Here is a 21,692-nt window from a genome sequence, read left to right on the forward strand (position 1 = left end):
CCCTACTTGCTGGGTTCCAGGGACTAAACATGGACTAGAGGTTATTAAATGACATGCTAAAAGACCATGTTACCCCTAGTAATGAACTAATAGAGACAAGGTGCGATGCATGGCAGGGGCAACTATTGGAAAATGTCCCAAAAAGACACCCTCGGGGTCTTCTTTCATTAGTCCCAAATGCCCACTTTTAGTCCCTAAAAGTCCCTCCTCTTTGGTTTAGATGGGACTGACACGGAGTTTTTTTAGTCCCTACACCAAAATGTCCCTATAAACAAACACCCTCCAATAATGCCGCTGGAAAATTGATGAATGCCACAGTTAAAAGCAAATTACATGTTTAACGAATTTTATTGTTAATATAATCTCTATGTTAATATTAATGAATGCCACCATTTGAGAAATGCTACTGTCTTGATTTCTTTCCCATTTAGATAAGGTAGATGCTTTTTTTTGTTGGCTTCTGTGTCATCCACCGTTATTGACCACTAATTGTTTCCTTTGCACCTCTGTGTAAACAGGGTTATCTGCTTCACCTCGTTGCCATTGTGACCTTTTGTTGCACTACACAAAACACTTTTGTTTTAAGAGTGTTTTGTGCAGTTCAACCAAAATGTCACACCGACAACGTTGCTTGATTGCTTGATCTTAATGGAACTGCACAAGAGGAGATCTTACTTCCTATCCATTAAGGTGAATTTGGTTCAGATCTTCTTATTGTGAGTTGTTTGAATTCCGCATCATGAGAGGTCAGTACTAGCCTTCTTTCACATGATTCTGCAGTGTGCATTCATATGTTGAGATACTTGTATGATAATGTTGCTTGATTTTAGTGAACTGCACAAATGGAGACAAGACTTCCAATCTGTATGTGCACCGTAATATCCCATTGAGGTAAGATAAGGATATTTCACAACTGCTGGCCTGTATTTTGCCACTTTCATCAGAAAATTAAGTTTAGTACTGTACTTGTGCTCCCTAATTGACATGCCAAATCTTACATTGAAGGAGAAGCTTGTTTGTTATTGAACCAAGTGATGAAGGGGAAGAACAAGGGGAAGAAAAACAAAAATCAACTCCTGGTGCTGTAATGAAGCACTGGAACTGTGATGACACAAGTAATGATATAGTTTTGCATCTTAATTTATTGCTATGGCTGGAACGAGCAATTGTTTTGCCACTGATTTGATGCCACTCTTAATGTAATATGTAATTATCTCTACTTGTGCAAACAGGGATCTTCTTTGAAGATACCATATATTTTAGTGGAACTGCACAAGAAGATGTTGGAAACATTAAACTAATCTAGGAGTATATAGTAAGCATGGCCACCATCATAGATAGCAACAGATGGTTCCGGAGAATTGCTTCATCTGTATGCTCTACACAATAAGCCTCCTGACAAAGGTTGATACTCGCCCACTGATTTCATCCATATGATTGAGTTTTGTCATCTCTATTGGTGTTGTGCTACTGTTTAGATACTGTCATGAAAAGGTGGTATTGTCCTTGAGAAGTGCTTCATCTGTGTTGTTTTAAATATTTCCTTTCCTTTTTTCGAGCAAACAGTGATGCTAGCATTTAGTAGTCCTCTTGTCTTTGCACAACAAGATCATCTTCCTCTGAAGAAGAATATGGAGTACATGAAGTGACTAGTTCTGATTATGCCAGGATGAAGAAGCCCTATCTATCTTATCATCAGAAGGAGCAGTTGAAGGATGGTTACGTTACTCCCCACAAGACCAAACTAACTTCATCTTAGAAGGACTGACAAAATCTCCATTTTTTTGCTGTGACAAATGTCCGAACTGATGGCAAACCCTGCCCATTCCACAATCGTAGGCATTTGATATTTTGGAATGGGACAACCTTGTCAAATTTTGCTCATTGATTTTAGCAAGACATGCATTTGATATTTTCAAATGGGACGCCATTTGCTGTCAGCAGCGTCGATCAATTTTTTTCTTTATTCTTTAGTTGTGAAGTAAATATTGCCTCTGACATGTGAGTCGCTGAGATGCATAATCATCGATTGTTTTAAATGTTCTCTATGAATTGCCAGGCCTGTGTGTTTGATCGCAATGTAAAGAAACGCTAAAAAGCTGCTCAAACTCTTTGTACGCCTTCTGTTCCTTTTTACTTCGCACATTGTGAAAGTGCATACTTTTTTGTATAAGATTGGTCAAAGTAGAGATACTTTGACTGCAGACAAAACTTGTATGCAGACTAGAAAGGACTGGAAGGAGTACATGTGAAACTACTGCAAAACGAGGTGATCACCCTGGGAATAATGCTAGTACGTATTGTTTTGCATGTTCATCCAATGCTAGTTATACAGGAATTTGAACTAATCGAAATAAATTCATTCATACACGGTCGGATTTCATATAAACATGCAAGATTTCATTACATTTCATACATTCTTCAACTAAAAAGGGGTGCACTGGAGGTATAATTAATTAACCGAAGCTACCCACCTATGTCCCGCTGAGCTGAACAGAAGCTTCAGTGACTTAACTGCAGGTGCAGTTGCGTAACTGACATGTGGCCTGTTGGGCCCACGTGTCAGTCCGCCAACTGCACCAGCAGTTAAGTAGAAGCAGCATTATTCTCCAGCAGAACTCCCCGACTCCATGTCACTCCCAAGAAGCTAACCGGCCGTCAATGGTCAACCCGCCTAGCTTGGCTTCAACAGGAGGGTAGCAGCGGTGGCCTTACTTCGACCCGAGCGGCGGCGACCTACCGTGTTCTACTCTTCCTTGTTTTCTGTTTGGCGCGGCCTCGTTGGCAGTGGGGCGGGGCCTCGGCGGAGCCGGCAATGTCGTATGTCTCGTTGCCGGCGGGTGGCGCCTCAGCGGAGCAGTGGAAATCCTCCCCCGCATTGTCGGCAGGGTGGGGCCTCGGCTGAGCCAACGATGTCCTCTGCATCGTTCTTGGCGGGGCGGGGCCTCGGCGGAGCCGGCGGTGTCCTCTGCCTCGTTGTTGGCGCCGTGGGGCCTCGGCGGAGCAGGGACTCGTCGACGCCAGCGGAGTGGGGACTCGTCAGAGCCGGCATTGTCCTCTGCCTCGTCCTCGGTCTCGCCGAACAGCGCCTCACCCGCTTCATCGCCCTCTTTGCTAGCCTCTTTGTAGGCGGCCGCAGCCTCCGCCACCCGCATGCAGTACTGCCAGCGCTCGAGGCGGCCCTTGCGGGCGGAGCGGTACGAGTCGAGCAGTGCCTCCTGCTCCGCCCGCTCCGTGGCGATCTGCTCCTCCGCCTGCAGGTGCTCCTAGAGGAGATGGTGGTTGTAGGCGGCGTCGGCCTGTGCCTCCCGGAACTGCTCCTGACGCATCTGCCTCACACTGTCCATATATTGGGCGCGGGCCTTGTCGATGGTCATGGTGCAATGCACCGGCGAGGATGGCGCGGAGGAGGGGGTTGGCGCCGGATCATCAACTACCATGTTCTCCATTGGGACGTCGTCGTCCTCCGGCTGCCTGCCGGCCAGCCAGTCGGCAACAATGGCTGCCATCTCCTTGTGGTCTGTCGTCCGCCTGTCCTGAAGAGCGCTGGAGCACAAGGAAGCCATGGTGGGCAGTAGTGGTGTGGACAGGAGAAAGGGAACGGATGCGGATGACTGCGGCTATGGCCGGCACAGCAGTTTATATAGCAATGGTGAGCGGGCGGAGGGACAGACGTGTGGCGCCGGAGTAGCCGCCTCGGCAACCGCGTATCATTAATGTGGGCGACATATGGACGGACGGACGGCATTTGTGTCGTTTGAAGGCGGAGCAATCGCCTGCACCGGGAAGCGGGGCGGGCGACGCTGACTGTTTCGGGCGGAAAGCGCGCGCGGGCGAGGAGATGACTTTACTTGGAGAGGATGACAATGGGGACCCACCAGGTCCATAGCCTCACGTACACAAGTGCCTCCTTATTATATATATATATGTATAAAACTATACTCCCTCTATCTAGGTGAATAAGTCGTATTAGAAGGTGCATCACAACCTAGGTGCAAGCAGATTGGTGGAAAAGAAGAATATTTCTCTCTTCTAAACACAACATTTAATCACGGCAGTTAAGAGGATGCCTTATTAGCTACCCATGCAGGCCATCGTAATTCATAGCATGCAAAGCGCTTTTATTTCCTGCCTAATAACCGCATGGACGTGCTGCATGCATTGGTCCTTGCCCGAGCAAAAAAAAGGGAGGAAAGGGGTTTCCACGGGAGACAACGAGGCAGAGGTGGAAGCGCTCACTGGAGTAATTTATTTTGCTTCCCCCTGGTTTCCTGACATCATGGTCCCACACCATTGTCGACCTATGTAGTAGTCAATAAACGAGAGAATTGCACAAGAAGTGGCCGACAGCTGGGACCAAGCAGCTCGAGCAGTATTTGTGTTTTTGAGGTGTGAGCACTTCAGAGTTTTTCGATGTTTAGCCCAGATATTAATTTTTCTCCTCTGAACAACAACGAAAACATCGTTGCAGGTATTAACTGGGTGGGTTGTGGCCCGTCTAGCCCAGGCCAGATATCCAGCCCAGATATTAATTTTTTTCAAGCTGAAAATGGCTAGCCCAGCTATACTTTTTTTAGGAATACCCAGGCAAGGTCAAGTTGTTATTCTCTGCCCCGCTGGGCTGCAAATCTTTCCTAGGAGGGATGCATTAGGTTTAACAAGAAAATGGGCTTTAAGAAATAATAAATGGGATGTAATTATAAAAACTGGGCAGTAACTATAAAAAAAATGCACCGAACACGTGATTACTTTATAAAATATTATTTTTGGATATTGAAAATTTTAATTTCATTAATAGTTGCGAGCGCAATGTTTCGTTGGATTTTTATGTAATATAAATTTATATTGAAATTGTATTTAATCTGACTAGAAATTTCGGGATAAAAATATTTCGGATCCCATCAAAATGTGGGAAATTTTATTGAATTATGTTTTGAACGGTTGGTTGAAATGGGTTGTACTTTTAACAAACTGTAAATGGGCTGTAGTAAATTCCATTAGAATTCAAAAATGGGCTACACATTCTTACAAATCTCAAATGGGCTATAAGTTCTCTGCCACACACTTCTGGCCTTACTAAGTTGACGCGTCCCCTAAAAAAACAGAGTTGACGCGTATGCAAGGCTTTGTCAACTTATAGTCAACACACGGTTCTAGCAGCAGGGCCGTTGGATGTCCATCCAACGGATGCCGTGCTTCTTCTTCAATCTCGGATATTCTAGCTTCACCCGCCCCAAAAATGATTCCTCCCCCTGACATCTGGGGCGCACCGTTTTGGAAGCTGACCTGTGGGCCTACTAAGTTGACGTACCGAGGGCTTTCTCAACTTCGTCAATATAAACGATTCTAGCTGCAGTGACCATACTATGTCCATCCAACGGTCGTAGTGCTTCTTCAACCTCTGGTCTTCTTGCTCCAGCCGCCCAAAGCAGCACCGTTCGTGCCGCCTGCTCCTGCCTCCCGTGGTCGGCTGTGGTGCCGCGGAGGCCTCACCGCCCCCTACTATTCCCACCGCTGGCCAGGCCCTGCGACGACGGCAGCCTCACACCGCAGCCGAACGAGTGAACCCTCATACTCCTCTCCGCGTGGGCATCCACTGCCGCGTCTTCACCGGCTCCGTGTCGTCCCCTTCCTAGGCCTCGCCGTTGTCTACCGCCCTGGTGCTCTCGGCACGGCGTGGTCAACGTGGTCAAGGAACGACTTCCATCGAAGGTGGACTGTACGTGGAGAGGCTGACAGCTGGGTCCACGGTGGCAGCAAGGAAGTGCCTCCTTATTACGCAGAAAATAATGATTCCTCCACCTGATAGCAGGGACCCACCAGACGGGCCACCAGTATTTTGCGAAAAAAATCGTTTCCCCTGACTGCTGGGACCCACTGGACAGGCCACCGTATTTCACGAAAAAACATCCCCCCCCCCCCGCTGTCAGCTCGGACCCACCGGAAGTGCCTCCTTATTACACACACAAAAAATGAATACTCCCCCGGCTAGCTGGGACCCACCTTGCTGGGAGGCTGACTTGTGGGCCTACTAAGTTGACGGGGATGAAGGGCTTTGTCAACTTAGTCAATATGAACGATTCTAGCTCCAGTGACCGTACGATGTCCATCCAATGGCCGTAGTGCTTCTTTAACCTCTGGTCTTCTTGCTCCAGCCGCCCAAAGCAGCACTGGTCGTGCCGCATGCTCCTGCCTCTCGTGGCCGGCTGTGCTGCCGCAGAGGCCTCACCGCCCCCTACTATTCCCACCGCTAGCCAGGCCCTACGGCGACGACAGCCTCACACCGCAGCCGAACCAGTGAACCCTCGTAGTACTCTCCGCGCGGGCTTCCACTGCCGCGTCGTCCCCTTCCTAGGCCTCGTCGTCGTCCACCGCCGTGGTGCTCTTCGTGCGGCGTGGTCAACGTGGTCAAGGAACGACTTCCATCGGAAGAGTACTGTACATGGAGAGGCTGATAGCTGGGTCCACGGCCAAAACCTAGTTTTTTTGTGATTTGCCAAGTAAGTCGCTTTGTCAGGCCTGTTGGGCTGCAAATCTTTCAAGACGAGGAGAGCTTTCATTCGGCTGGCCGAGAAAATGGCCCATCAGTAATGAGAAATGGGTTGTACATTTTTAAAACACATCAAACCGGCAATTAGTTTCAAATGTCTTTTTTTCATTTCAAGATTTTAAATTACACTAATTTTTATGCGTGGAGAATTTGTTGTATTTTATATTGATATACATTTATTTATAAATCAGTTTGAATGTGAGTCGAAATTTCGGGATTAAAAACCGTTCGGATCGCACCGAAATACGCAAAAAATCGTATAATTTTTTAACCGTTGCCACAATATGGGCTGTAATGCTAACAAAAAGAATATGGGCTCCAAAAAAACCTTAAGAATTAGCAAATGGGCTATAAATTATTAGAAATAATGGCAGATGGGATGTATGATGTTTTCCACAGATTTAAGGCCATCGTGCTTCTTCAATATCTGCTCTTCCCGCTCTAGCCACTCAAACAAGCGTCGGCGGGACTGTCTGCTCCCTACTCCTCGCGGCCAGCTGTGCTGCCGCGCAGGCCTCACCGCCCGACCGTACTCCCATCGCTGGCCTAGACATCCCTCTACTCACCCACACCTGCTGTTATTCTCCGGCGACGGCAGACGAACCAGTAAACCCTCGTACAGTCGTACTCCCCTCCGCGTGGGAAACAACTGCCGAGTCTTCCCTGCCTCCGTGTTGTCCCCTTCCTAGGCCTCGCCATCGTCCACCGCCCTGGTGCTCTCGGTGCGGCGTGGTCAACGTGGTCAAGGAACGACTTCCATCAGACGTGGACTGTACGTAGAGAGGCTGACAGCTGGGTCCACGGCCGCAGCAAGGAAGTGCCTCCTTATTACACGGGAAATAATGATTCCTCCACCTGACAGCTGGGACCCACCGGACGGGCCACTGTATTTCGCGAAAAAAATGTTTCCCCCTGACTGCTGGGACCCACCAACTACATCTTCGCACACAAGGAAGTGCGTCCGGGCAAAAAAAACGATTCGCCCCCTGACTGCTGGGACCCACCAGCTACAGCTTCGCAGGCAAGGAAGTGCCTGACAGTCGGGACCCACCTGGTCGAAGCATACGTAGCGTTGTCATTCTGGTCGCGAACGTGTACATACATACCGGTCGATGTAGAGGCGCGCACGTGTCGTAGTAGAGGCGTGCACGTGTCGTAGTAGAGGCGCGCACGTAGCATGTACACATACGTACAGCGGCCAATGTGCAAGAAAGAAAATACGGCCACGTATGTGTACATACGGGCGGGTTCTCGAACGCCTACTCGCGCATACGTATGGCCAGGGCTCGTGTACATGGCTGGGTCGGAACGGAGAAATAGCGTCGTCGTCGTGTTCATGGGGAGGCAACGGAATGCGTCGTGTTCATGGGGTGGCAACGGAATGCGTCGTGTTCATGGGGAGGCAACGGAACGCATGGGAGCCAACCGGCTGGGTCGGAACGGAATGCGTGGTCGTGTTCATCGGGAGGGCTTGGACGGAACAAGCAATGGAAACGAGGCATGGCGTACCGCAAAACGGAGAAAACAGCCTTGTGTTCGACCGGCCACGTTCGAAACGGGATCCTGTTCATCGGGAGGGGTCTGGCGTATCGCAAAATGGAGGAAACGGACCTCCTATGGTCGAAATGGGGGTCCTGTTGATCGGGAGGGGTGTGGCGTACCGCAAAACGGACGAAACAGACTTGTGTTGGAGCGCTACGGTCGAAACAGGGGTCCTGTTCATCGGGAGGGGTGTGGCATACCGCAAAACGGGACTCCACGGGATACTGTTCATCTCCACCGTCGACCCCCTCCAGCCTCCACGAGCTACTATTCATCCACCGTCGACCTCCTCCAGCCTCCACTTGCGACTATTCATCCACGGGCTCCTGTTCATCCAGCCTCCACCGCGCACTACTCCACCGGCTACTGTTCAACCAGCCCTCTCCACGAGCTCCTGTTCAACCACCCCTCCACGGGCTACTGTTCATCCTGCCCTCCACTGTCTACTGTTCATCCTGCCCTCCACGGGTGGTCCTGTTCATCTAGCCCTCCATGGGATCCTGTTCATCCAGCCCCAACCGGCTCGATCGATCGGGGTCCTGTTCATCAAGAGGCAACACCATGGGGTCCTGTTCATCCACCCCCACCGGGAACTGTTCATCCAACCCCCCCCCCCCAATGCTCACTGTTCATCGAGAGGCAACATCGATCGGCTTCAGTTAGCAGCAGTAGCGAAGGAATCGCTCTATCGGGTTCAGTTAACAGCCATCGATCGATCGCTCGGGTTCAGTAACGCGTAGCCTGCAGTGCAATCGCTCGGGTTCAGTTAGAGCCCAACGCCTCGCTCGGGTTCAGTTAGAGCCAACGCCTCGCACACACGCGCGTACATGTACGAGAGAAACGTGCATCGCTCGGCCCCCGACCTCCCATTGTAATTGAGAACTCCCCGGAATTTTCCTCGCCCTCGCTTCTACCACGGTTTTTCCGTCATGGACGGCCCAAAGAATGTCATGCAGCTGCGTCTCCGGCCCGCCCAGGACGAAAATCCCATTTTCTATCATGATTTTTTGTCATAGAAGTAGGAGCCCACCACATCTATGATGATACCGGGTTTTGTCACAATTATCGTCATAGAAGTGTCATATGTATGACACAAAAAAATTCGTTCGGCCCAAAATGTCACGGATGTGAATTTTTTTTGTAATGATTCCCTTTGTCTATCGGTATGTTACTTGCCCGAGATTCGATCATCGGTATCCCTATACCTTGTTCAATCTCGTTACCGGCAAGTCTCTTTACTCGTTCCGTAATGAATGATCCCGTGACCAATTCCTTAGTCACATTGAGCTCATTATGATGATGCATTACCGAGTGGGCCCAGAGATACCTCTCCGTCATACGGAGTGACAAATCCCAGTCTCGATTCGTACCAACCCAACAGACACTTTCGGAGATACCTGTAATGCACCTTTATGGCCACCCAGTTATGTTGTGACGTTTGGTACACCCAAAGCATTCCTACGGTATCCGGGAGTTGCACAATCTCATGGTCTAAGGAAATGATACTTGACATTAGAAAAGCTTTAGCAAACGAACTTAACGATCTTGTGCTACACTTAAGATTGGGTCTTGTCCATCACATCATTCTCCTAATGATGTGATCCCGTTATCAATGACATCCAATGTCCATGGTCAGGAAACATAACCATCTATTGATCAACGAGCTAGTCAACTAGAGGCTTACGAGGGACATGTTGTGGTCTATGTATTCACACATGTAGTACGGTTTCCGGTTAATACAATTATAGCATGAACAATAGACAATTATCATGAAGGAAATATAATAATAACCATTTTATTATTGCCTCTAGGGCATATTTCCAACAGTCTCCCACTTGCACTAGAGTCAATAATCTAGTTCACATCGTTATGTGATTAACACTCATAGTTCACATCGCCATGTGACTAACACCCGAACAGTTTACTAGAGTCAATAATCTAGTTCACATCACCATGTGATTAACACCCAAGAGTTTACTAGAGTCAATAATCTAGTTCACATCACCACGTGTTTAACACTCAACGAGTCCTAGGGTTTGATCATGTTATGCTTACGAGAGAAGTGTTAGTCAATGGGTCTGCAACATTCAGATCCGTGTGTTCTTTGCAAATCTTGATTTCATATTGTAGATGTTGCTACTATGTTCCACTTGGAGCTATTCCAAATGGTTGCTCCACTATACGTATCCGTTTTGCTACTCAAAGTCATCCGGATAGGTGTTAAAGCTTGCATCGACGTAACCCTTTACGCCAAACTCTTTATCACATCCATAACCTAGAAAAAATGCCTTATTCCTAAGGACAATTTTGACCGTTGTCCAATGATCCACTCCTGGATCACTCTTGTACCCCCTTGCCAGACGCATGGCAAGGCACATCACGGTACACAGCATGGCATATCGTATAGAGCCTATGGCTAAGGCATAGGGGACAACTTTCATCCTTTCTCTTTCTTCTGCCGTGGTCGAGCATCATTTCTTAACTTCACACCTCACAACTCAGGCAAGTACTCCTTCTTTGAAGGATCCATCTTGAACTCCTTCAAGATCATGTCAAGGTATGTGCTCTGTGAAAGTCTTATCAGGCGTCTGGATCTATCTCTATAGATCTTGATACCCAACATGTAAGCAGTTTTACACAGGTCTTCCTTTGAAAAACTCCATTCAAACAACCCTTTATGCTTTCTAGAAATTCTACATCATTTCCGATCAACAATATGTCATCCATATATACCTATCAGAAATGTTGTAGTGCTCCCACCCACTTTCTTGCAAATACAAGTTTCTTGCAAACTTTGTATAAACCCAAATGCTTTGATCGCCTCATCAAAGCGTATGTTCCAACTCCGAGATGCTTGCTCCAGTCCATAGAAGGATCGCTGGAGTTTGCATACCTTTTAGCATCCTTAGGATTGACAAAAACCTTTTTGTTGTATCGCATACAACCTTCCCTCACGAAAACCGGCAAGGAAACTTTGTTTTGACATCCATCTGCCTGATTTCGTAAATGAAATGCAGCAACTGCTAACATCGTTCTAATAGACTTTAGCATCGCTATGATTGAGAGAGTCTCATCATAGTCAACTCCTTGAACGTGTCAGAAACTTCTTTGAGACAAGTCGAGCTTAACAAATGGTGACATTACCATCAACGCCTGTCTTCTTCTTAAAGATCCATTTATTCTCAATGGCTTGCCATTCATCGGGCAAGTCCACCCAAGTCCATACTTTGTTCTCATGCATGGATCCTATCTCGGATTTCATGGCTTCTAGCCATTTGTTGGAATCCAGGCCCACCATCGCTTCTGCATAGCTCATAGGTTCATCGTTGTCCAACAGCATGACCTTTAAGACAGGGTTACCACTGAGAAGTTGTAGACACCCTTGTCGACCTACGAGGTTCGATAGTAATTTGATCTGAAGCTTCATGATCATCATCATTAGCTTTCTCTTCAACTGATGTAGTTGCCACAGAAACATCTTTATGTGCTGCGCTACTCTCTGGTTGAAGTGAAGGTTCAACAACCTCATCAAGATCTATCTTCCTCCCACTCAATTCTTTCGAGAGAAACTCTTTCTCGAGAAAGGACCTGTTCTTAGCGACAAACACTTTGCCCTCAGATCTGAGATAGAAGGTATACCCAATCGTCTTGTTTGGGTATTCTATGAAGATACAACTTTCTGCTTTGGGTTCGAGCCTTTCTGACTGAAGCCTGTCGACATAAGCATGGTAGCCCCAAACCTTAAGAAACAACAACTTCGGTTTCTTGCCAAACCATAGTTCATACGGTGTCCTCTCCACGGACTTAGATGGTGCCCTATTTAAAGTGGATGTAATTGTCTTTAATGTATAACCCCCAAAAATAGCGGTAGATTGGTAAGAGACATTGTCGGTTCAATATCCGGCGTATCTCGTAGTAGGGGTCCTAAGCTAGGCGTCTTGGAGCGATGGTAACATGGACACGGGATTTTACCCAGGTTCGGGCCCTCTTGATGGGGGTAAAACCCTACGTCCTGCTTTTGATTGTATTCATATGGGTGTAGTACAGAGTACATATGTCTACCACGAGACTAATCTAATTAATATGAGATTGTCTATTGACTAGCCTAGCCTCAGTTTATATAAGACACCGGAGGCCTAGGGTTTAGGAGAGTCCTTGTCTTGGGCTCCAAGTCTTGTGGAGTCTTCCTTGTATGCGGTAGGGGTTGTCCGAACTGGCCCATGAGTATGCGGCCATGGGGTCCTCGGCCCAATCTAACTGATCGGGAGACGACGTGGTGAGTACCCCCTAGTCCAGGACACCGTCAGTAGCCCCCTGAACCGGTCTTCAAGTTGGGGACGCTCCTCAATTCTTCCAAACTGTTCTTCATCTTCGGTCGTCGGTCTTGAAAACTGGTTCAACAAATCTTCCCATCTTCGATCTTTGAGGATCGCCAAAGTGCACCCGAAGAGTTTATACGTTGGGTATCTGAGGAGCCCCTTTAAGTTTCCGGCCTTTATCAATGCCTTGTTATTTTCACGCCCACCTCGGGTTTGAAGTTGTCCCCGTGCGGCGGTGTCCTCTTGCGTCCGAGCTCCAACGCAGAATTGTATTTGAGGTATCCTTGGCAGCCGAGCACCAACGTCGGACTGTATCCGAGCTCCAACGCCGGACTGAATCCAAACTCCAACGCCGGAGAGTATCCGAGCTCCAACGCCAGACTATATCCGAGGTGTCATAGATCACCTTGGCTCAAAAAAGTCGAAGGAGTTTAGCCGAGCTTAATGCTAGAAATGCCCTCTACGGAGCCAACCACTAGCGTCTAAGCTTTATGCCGGACTACTTCCGGGGTGTCTATTGTAGTCGAGCACCAACGCCGGACTGTATCTGAGGTAGTACACCACCTCGACCATGGGCTGATTCTTATGAATTTAATTTCGAATTGTGCAAAGTAATCTATGCTGAGATGTATAGCCAGTAGCCCTGAAGGTGCATGTTGGCCTAATATCCGGGATGCACCTGAAGGAAAACAATCAAACCGCTGACCCTAGTAGCCCCTGAGACTCAGGTCAATTCATAAAATCAGCCTGAGGATCAATTCCCAACTCGGCAGCATACTTAGGAATAGAAACGCGGTGTGCAAAGTCCTTGAGACTCACGTTGGGTGGCAACACCAGATCAGGGGATCGATGTACCCCTTTAATGTTTGTAAATAGTAAGCATGAAGCCCAGTAGCCCCCGAGCCTTAATATGGGCACGGGTGGCCGAATTAAGGATCGATATCCAAAGTAAAATACAAATGTCGATGATATGTTTATTTTGACTCTGTTGCGACCGTTTATCAGTTGAAAGTGGCCCATCGTCGGCTTCTACCCCTTTGTAGATACTACGCAGGGTATTTCCACAATAACAAGACAACCCTTAGCCGACGCCTCGGTGCCCGAAGGCGGTTGTGTTAGCGGAAACGAGACAATCAGATATGCGGGCTTTATAACTTTCACTTAGTTAGAGGAGTTTTAAATTGGGGAAGCTAGCTATGAGCCCTCGGTTAGTGTTCGGCGACAGCCGAGGTCCAGCCGTAAGCACCTCGGCCACTGTTATGAATGGCCCGTCATTTAACACAGTCATCGGATCACTGACCAGTTTACGCTTATTGTGACAGTCAGTTTTCGGCTTTCTCCACTGAGGTGCTTAACCATGCTAGCTGGATGCACAATCGCAGTGGTTCTCCTTTTGCACACCTGGCCGAACAAAGCGGAACGTAGGCGGTCAAGCACAGGAGCCGGGCAACCCAACTATTGATCGAAGACACAATTCGAAACCAATGCATATACAGTAATATCCGAGAATGTTTTTGCCGAATCTCTAAAGGTGTCCGGCGTTGCATTGCGCGACTTATGCGGGAAACACACAAATAGTTTAAAAGTGCCATAAGCTTGGAAAAGCAAAAAACATCAGTAAAAACTAGACGTCCGAACAAGATCAAGTGTTCGGTGCCAATCCAAAAATTGGTCTTAGAAAAGAAAAAAGTGCTTATGTCGTGCTTTAATATGACACATCCTATCTCAAGACTTCAAGCGGGTCAGCCTACGGCTACAACCTCCTATCCCTAAGGCGGGGTACTTCTCGTTAGGCCAATTTAGCAAACTAAAACCCGAGCGGCTTGAGAGAGAAATTAGGCTACCCGGCTATTGACCACACACTCGCGTCGAAAAAGGAGCGATAGAAAAAGACTTTGCAACGACTAGGAAGAAATTATTTATTATAAAATGGCTCATATAAATTTTAAGAGCCCCCAAGTGATTTGGGTAAAAGAATTTTTATGTATAATGATCGTATGTACCGAAGTACTTGTATCATATCTGTGTTCACCCGAACTTTAAACGCGTCTTAACCGACCGTCGGCTTCTCCCTCTTCGGCCAAGGATCGAAAAGTGTTATGTACTCCACCTGTCGAGAATATCAACGGTGTTTCCGATTAACCAGGCAATCAGGCCATACGGCTGTAACAAACGAAGTGCGCTCAGGGAACTTATGCTATATTACTGACAAAGTGTAAGAAGCATCTTCGAAGAAAATAGTACCCCCACTGATACCTTTCTTCGATGCTCATTGTTACTATGAGACTTGTGCAATAGATTTTTTGTACTCATGAGTTCCATTGTGTGCCGACCATAATTGAAAATAAGAGCGCTAGCTTTCGGCTTCACCCAGTCTGAGGTCCGGCTCGGATGACCCAATCATGACAATCACAGAGGTGCTCCCTTTACTCCCTAGCCGAACAATCGGGAACGTAGGGATAAACACAAGAGCGAGGCAACCCAGCTTACAAATCGCTTAAGTCAACATGGTGCATATTGTGGTGTAATACACGAACAAGGAACGAAGCCCTACAAGTATGATCATATGCAAGAGGAAAAGTTTCATAAAGGAAGCCCCCAAGTAAATGGGGTATTTGAATTTGTGTGTCACAAACAAGGTTATGACAAGGAATTTTTCACAAACAACGTTTTGCCAAAAAAAGTATAATGCTTGGTCGAACCGAACACAAGTTAAAAATTTAAAACTCTGAGCATGAAGGCAACTTAGCTGGTTAATGTGTTCGGTATTGATGACGCGGTCCGAGCTTGATGCGGGACAAGGTTCCAGCTCCCAGGCTGGTCCGAGGTGGCCGAGCAGAGAGTTCGGCACTCCGCAAAGATGAAGCCCCCAGTCCAGTCGCGGTGATGGAGCAGATCGGCGGGTGACACCGGAGTCTTCGGCTGAGTAGGTCGACGAAGTGATGACGCGGGGTTGCCAACATAGGGCAGCGCGCCAAGGCGACAACACAATTTGGTCGACGGAGGCGACAGCGCGGCTCAGTCTAAGTCAATTGGCTGCACAGATAAAATAGTGCAAACCAAAAGTAATGACAAATAATAATGTATATATATAAAAAATTCTTCTACTTAATTAATATAAGTGAAGTAAATAATGAAAGAGATATGGCCTGGGTGACAAGGTCAGCCCGACGGAGCCGCAATGTGGAAAAGTTGACACAGGGACATGCGTCGACGCGACGCGACGACTTGGTCAACGTCGGCGGGACGACGATATCGCCTTGCCGAGGTGTTAGCACAGCCCAACCTAAATAGATTGCCTGCATACACAAAGTAGTGCAACCAAATAATAATAATAATAGTAATAATAGTAATAGTAATAATAATAATAAAAATAAAACAAATATGACCCCCGCGCTGTAGTAAGATCGAGAGCGCGGGGATGTAAATGAGGGTCAGAGGTCATCGTCTAGAATGAAAGTCTGATTGTGAACCGCCAGCGCCAATAACCTCCACGCAAAATTATACCTTTTGCCAGTACAAAGGTCTTCGGCAGTACTTATCTGCGCGAACAATTTTATTAGGAGGAAAAAAACTAATTGCTTGTACTGATTAAAGCAACCGTGTTATCATTTGGATAGCCTCTTGTGATTTGCGTGTCTTGCGCCTGCTGCGGCAGTGCAAATGGCACTGTATGCTTTAATTGCAAGTATGTTCGGAGGTCCTTGTCTTCACGTGAGTGTTGTGGCAATGCAAACAAAAACATATGTTGCCTCTATTACGTGGACAATGGCGGTCCTGGCACTTGCACGTGGGACATGCATAGGGGACAGATGGTTAGCCAAAAGCATAGACAGTCTCATGATTAAATAATATAGAAAATAGAACTAGGACCGGATCACTTTCCAGCAAATTTGAATTCTTGTCGGCCCGCACACTGTTCGGCACAGGCAGGGTCTCCTTGCTGGATTACCATAGTTCGGATTTTTGGCAGGTCCCATGAATTGCTGTCCAGCCAGCGTACGAACCTGGCCCTGATCAGGTACCCTAGGGCATGTGTTCCCCAATGATGTGTTCGGCCGCCAGGCCTCCAGCAGGCGCTGCTTCTAGCACACGTTGGCATATGGCACTCGTATAGCTATGCATGTTTCTCGCCTTGATGGCCTATGCGCGCGGAGCCGGATCGAATCTGCAGAAAAAATAGCAATGAACAGCAGAGATCTTTCTTTTGGCAAAAGAATTGATCTACGTACAATGAAATAAACTGAAACTACAACACCTGATTTGGCGTTTGTTGAAGATCCATCGAACCGCGATGAACCCCTGGCAGACTCTCAATGAAAGCACCAATGTCGGTTCAATATCTGGCGTATCTCGTAGTAGGGGTCCTAAGCTAGGCATCTTGGAGCGATGGTAACATGGACACGGGATTTTACCCAGGTTCGGGCCCTCTTGATGGAGGTAAAACCCTACGTCATGCTTTTGATTGTATTCATATGGGTGTAGTACAGAGTACATATGTCTACCACGAGACTGATCTAATGAATATGAGATTGTCTATTGACTAGCCTCGCCTCGGTTTATATAAGACACCGGAGGCCTAGGGTTCAGGAGAGTCCTTGTCTTGGGTGCCAAGTCTTGTGGAGTCTTCCTTGTATGCGGTAGGAGTTGTCCAAACTGGCCCATGAGTATGCGGCCATGGGGTCCTCGGCCCAATCTAACTGATCGGGAGACGACGTGGTGAGTACCCCCTAGTCCAGGACACCGTCAGACATCATACACCATATCCAATAAGGTTCGATTATGACATTCGGACACACCATCAAGCTATGGTGTTCCAGGCGGCATCAACTGTGAAACGATTCCACCTTGTCTTTAGTGATTGACAAACTCATAACTCGGATACTTTCTCTTTGATCAGATTGAAGGAACTTGATCTTCTTATTACGATGATTCTCAACTTAACTCTGAAATTGCTTGAACTTTTCAAACATTTCAGACTTATGCTTCATTAAGTAAATATACCCATATCTACTCAATTCACCGGTGAAGGTGAGAAAATAACGATATCCACCGCGCGCGTCAACGCTCATTGGACTGCACACATCATCATGTATGATTTCCAACAAGTCACTTGCCCGTTCCATTGTTCCAAAGAACGGGGTTTTAGTCATCTTGCCAAAGAGGCATGGTTCGCATGTGTCAAGTGATTCAAAATCAAGTGACTTCAAAAGTCCATTAGCATGGAGGTTCTTTCACGCGCTTTAGACCAATATGACCTAAGTGGCAGTGCGACATGAAAGTGGTACTATCATTATCAACTCTACATCTTTTGGCATCAATGTTATGAACATGTGTATAACTACGACCGGGATTCAATAAACCATTCGCATTGGGTGCATGACCATAGAAGGTATTATTCATGTAATCAGAATAACCATTACTCTCTGACTTAAATGAATAACCGTATTGCAATAAACATGATCTAATCATGTTCATGCTCAACGCAGACACCAATGCAAACAATATTTATCTAGGTTCAACACTAATCCCAAAGGTAGAGGGAGTGTGCGATGGTGATCACATCAACCTTGGAAACACTTCCAACACACATCGTCACCTCACCCTTAGCTAGTCTCCATTAATTCCATATCTTTTGTTTTGAGTTACCAATATTAGCAACTGAACCGGTATCTAATACCCAGGTGCTACTAGGAGTACTAGTAAGGTACACATCAATAACACACATATATCAAATATACTTTTGTTGAAGTTGACAGCCTTCTTATCTACCAAGTATTTGAGGCAGTTCCGTTACTAGTGACCATTCCCCTAATAGAAGCACTTTGTCTCGGGTTTGGGTTCTTGGGTTTCTTCACTGGAGCGGCAACTGGCTTGCCATTCAAGAAGTTTCCCTTCTTTCCCTTGCCCTTCTTTGAAACCAGTGCTCGTTAACCATCAACACTTGATGCTCCTTCTTGATTTCTACCTTTACGGCCTTAAGCATGACGAACAGCTCCGGGATTATCTTCCCTTGCATGTTATAGTTCATCATGAAACTCTAGTAGCTTGGTGATAGCGACTGGAGAACTTTTGTCAATCACTCTCTTATCTAGAAGATTAACTCTCACTTGATTCAAGTGATTGAAGTACCCATACATTCTGAGCACATGCTCACTGGCTGAGCTATTCTCCTCCATCTTGTATGCAAAGCTCTTGTCAGAGGTCTCAAACTCTCAACACGGGCATGAGCCTGAAATACCAATTTCATCTCTTCGAACATCTCATATGTTCTATGGCGTTCAAAACGCTTTTGGAGCCCCGACTCTAAGCCGTAAAGCATGGCGCACTAAACTATCAAGCAGTCATCAGAACGTGTCTACCATATGTTCACAACATCCACAGACGACGCCAGAGGGGTTGGCACACCGAGCGGTGCATCAAGGACAGAATCCTTCTGTGTAGCCGCGAGGACAATCCTCAGACTACGGCCCTAGTCCGCATAATTGCTTACAATATCTTTCAACTTAGTCTTTCTCTAGGAACGTATTAAAACAAAGAGTCAAAGCACGAGCTATTAATCCACAACATAATTTGCAAATACAATTTAGACTATGTTCATGATAATTAAGTTCATCTAATCAAATTATTCAATGAACTCCCACTCAGATAGACATCCCTCTAGTCATCTAAGTGATACATGATCCGAAGCGACTAGGCCGTCTCCGATCATCACGTGAGACAGACTAGTCATCAACGGTGAACATCTCCATGTTGATCGTACCTACTATACGACTCATGTTCGACCTTTCGATCTCTTGTGATCGAGGCCATGTCTATACATGCTAGGCTTGTCCAGTCAACCTAAGTGTTTTGCATGTGTAAATCTGGCTTACACCCGTTGTATTCGAACGTTAGAATCTATCACACCCGATCATCACGTGGTGCTTCGAAACAACGAACCTTCGCAACGGTGCACAGTTAGGGGGAACACTTTCTTGAAATTTTAGTGAGGGATCATCTTATTTATGCTACCGTTGTTCTAAGCAAATAAGATGTTAACATGACAAACATCACATGCAAATCATAAAGTGACATGATATGGCCAATATCATCTTGCGCCTTTGATCTCCATCTTCGAGGCACGGCATGAACACCATCGTCACCGGCATGACACCATGATCTCCATCATCGTGTCTTCATGAAGTTGCCTCGCCAACTATTACTTCTACTACTATGGCTAACGGTTAGCAATAAAGTAAAGTATTTACATGGCGTTTTCATTGACACGCAGTTCATAAATAAATTAAGACAACTCCTATGGCTCCTGCCGGTTGTCATACTCATCGACATGCAAGTCGTGATTCCGATTACAAGAACATGATCAATCTCATACATCACATATATCATTCATCACATCCTTTTGGCCATATCACATCACATAGCAAACCCTGCAAAAACAAGTTTGACGTCCTCTAATTGTTGTTGCATGTTATACGTGGCTGCTATGGGTTTCTAGTAAGAACGTTTCTTACCTACACAAAACCACAACGGTGATATGCCAATTTCTATTTACCCTTCATAAGGACCCTTTTCATCGGATCCGATCTGACTAAAGTGGGAGAGACAAACACCCACCAGCCACCTTATGCATCAAGTGCATGTCAGTCGATGGAACCAGTCTCACGTAAGCGTACGTGTAAGGTCGGTCTGGGCCGCTTCATCTCACAATGCCACCGGATCAAGATAAGACTAGTAACGGTAAGAAAATTGAACAAATCATCACCCACAACTGCTTTGTGTTCTACTCGTGCATAGAATCTATGCATAGACCTACCTCTGATACCATTGTTGGGGAACGTAGCAATAATTCAAAAATTTCCTACGTGTCACCAAGATCAATCTAGGAGATACTAGCAACAAGAGAGAGGGGGTGCATCTTCATACCCTTGAAGATCGCTAAGCGGAAGCGTTACAAGAACGCGGTTGGTGGAGTCGTACACACAGCGATTCAGATCGCGGTCGATTCCGATCTAAGTGTCGAACAACGGCACCTCCGCGTTCGACACACGTATAGCCCGGGGACGTCTCCTCCTTCTTGATCCAACAATGGTAGAGGAGAAGTTGAGGGAGAACTCTGACAGCACGACGGCGTGGTGGTGATGGAGCTCGTGGTTCTCCGGCAGGGCTTCGCCAAGCGCTACGGAGGAGGAGGAGGAGGAGGTGTAGGAGAGGGGGAGGGGCTGCGCCAGGGGAAGGGTGCGGCTGCCCTCTCTCTCTCCCTCACTATATATAGGGGGAAAAGGGGGAGGAGGATGTGCCCTAGGGTTCCCTAGGGGAGGGTCGGCAGCCACAGAGGAAACCCTAGATGGGTTTGGGCGCCCCCACCCCTAGAAAACTTGCCCCCCAAGCCGGGAGGGGTGGATGCCCTAGGGGAGGCGCCCCCGCCTCTCCAGGTTACGTGAGATGGGGTGGGAGGGGCGCTCAGCCCCTTAGTGGGCTGATGTGCCCCTTCCCCTTGGCCCATAAGGCCCCCCAACACTTTTTGGGGCCTCCGAAACCCCTTTCGGACACGCTGGTCGTCACCCGGTACCCCCGGAACAATTCCGGACTCCAATACCCTTCGTCCAATATATTGATCTTCACCTCTGGACCATTCTGGAACTCCTCGTCACGTCTGGGATCTCATCCGGGACTCCGAACAACCTTCGATAACCACATACTATTTCCCATAACAACTCTAGCGTCACCGAACCTTAAGTGTGTAGACCCTACGGGTTCGGAACCATGCAGACATGACCGAGACATCTCTCCGGCCAATAACCAATAGCGGGATCTGGATACCCATATTGGTTCCCACATGTTCCACGATGATCTCATCAGATGAACCACGATGTCGGGGATTCAATCAATCCCGTATGCAATTCCCTTTGTCTATCGGTATGTTACTTGCCCGAGATTCGATCGTCGGTATCCCTATACCTTGTTCAATCTTGTTATCGGCAAGTCTCTTTACTCGTTCTGTAACGCATGATCCCATGACCAACTCCTTAGTCACATTGAGCTCATTATGATGATGCATTACCGAGTGGGCCCAGAGATACCTCTCTGTCATACGGAGTGACAAATCCCAGTCTCGATTCATGCCAACCCAACAAACACTTTCGGAGATACCTGTAATGCACCTTTATAGCCACCCAGTTACGTTGTGACGTTTGGTACACCCAAAGCATTCCTACGATATCCGGGAGTTGCACAATCTCACGGTCTAAGGAAATTATACTTGACATTAGAAAAGCTTT

This window comes from Triticum urartu, chromosome 4A (genome assembly GCF_056163025.1).
Source record: "Triticum urartu cultivar PI428250 chromosome 4A, HENAU_Tu73, whole genome shotgun sequence".
Taxonomy (NCBI): Eukaryota; Viridiplantae; Streptophyta; class Magnoliopsida; order Poales; family Poaceae; genus Triticum; species Triticum urartu.